Genomic DNA, 1493 nt, shown 5'->3' with positions numbered 1-1493 from the left:
CCTTGAAGGTGTAATCTCATATAGATAGGGTGGTAAAGAAAGCTTTTGGTATGCTAGCCTTTATAAATCAGAGCATTGAGTATAGAAACTGGGATGTAATGTTAAAATTGTACAAGGCATTGGTGAGACCAAATCTGGAGTATGGTGTACAATTTTGGGTTGCCGTATTATAGGAAGGATGTCAACAAAATAGAGAGAGTACAGAGGAGATTTACTAGAATGTTGCCTGGGTTTCAACAATTAAGTTACAGAGATAGGTTGAATAAGTTAGGTCTTTATTCTCTGGAGCGCAGAAGGTTAAGGGGGGACTTGATAGAGGTCTTTAAAATGATGAGAGGGATAGACAGAGTTGATGTGGACCAGCTTTTCCCTTTGAGAATAGGGAAGATTCAAACAAGAGGACATGACTTCAGAATTAAGGGGCAGAAGTTTAGGGGTAACATGAGGGGGAACTTCTTTACTCAGAGAGTGGTAGCGGTGTGGAATGAGCTTCCAGTGGAAGTGGTGGAGGCAGGTTCATTGGTATCATTTAAAAATAAATTCGATAGGCATATGGATGAGAAGGGAATGGAGGGTTATGGTATGAGTGCAGGCAGGTGGGACAAAGGGAAAAAGTTGTTCGGCACGGACTTGTAGGGCCGAGATGGCCTGTTTCTGTGCTGTAATTGTTATATGGTTACAGGTGCACAACCTTTTATCCGAAGATCCAAATAACGAAAACCTCCGAATAGCGACATTTTTTCAGTCCTTGAAAAAAGGTCCTTGAAAACGTTCACGGAGGGCGGCCCGCAGAGGTGACAGAGGAACCTCCGGTCGGTCCTCGAAGAAAGGGGAACTAAATCCCCATCCATAAAAGAGAAGGTGAGGGTATATTGCGCGGGAGGGTTAATAATTGACAATATGCTGCTGTCTGCCCGCTGAGTTAAAAAAGTTCCCACGGTAGACTCACGATACACAGTGTATCGTGAATCTTGCGTGGGAACTTTTTTAACTCAGCGGGCAGGGAGCTGCAGATTGTCGCTCCCTTCAGTTTCACCCCACCTACACCCCTCTGCTTCCCGGCCATGTGTGTGACCCCTTCCCTCCCCTCTCCAGCTCCCCGCCCATTGCACCGGCGTGGGGGCTTTGTACTGTCTTCACGTCGGCAATGCAGTCACCGGAGACGTCAGGACCAACGGGACACCGACCCCCAGGCCCACTGCAAGCACGGAGATCCCAGAGACCCACAGCCAGCAGCAGCCCAGCCCCGTTCCAACTCCAGAGGAAAACTGCAAACTAGCGGGAGACATCGGGACCACCAGAAGCCGTTCCCCGATGGGCCGCTACGGCGACAAGTGGCAGTTCGCCCACAGCCCGAGCTGTGCCCCCTCATCGGGACACCGACCCCCAGGCCCACTGCAAGCACGGAGATCCCAGATCAGCAACTCCAGTCCAGCCCCGCTCCAACTCCAGAGGGGCAGCTGCTGCTGGTGCGCAAGGTGCGTCTTGTTCTC

This window comes from Leucoraja erinacea, unplaced genomic scaffold (genome assembly GCF_028641065.1).
Source record: "Leucoraja erinacea ecotype New England unplaced genomic scaffold, Leri_hhj_1 Leri_1282S, whole genome shotgun sequence".
In the NCBI taxonomy this organism is placed as follows: Eukaryota; Metazoa; Chordata; class Chondrichthyes; order Rajiformes; family Rajidae; genus Leucoraja; species Leucoraja erinaceus.
The sequence above is the reverse complement of the archived record's forward strand: the minus strand, read 5'-3'. Positions refer to the sequence as shown.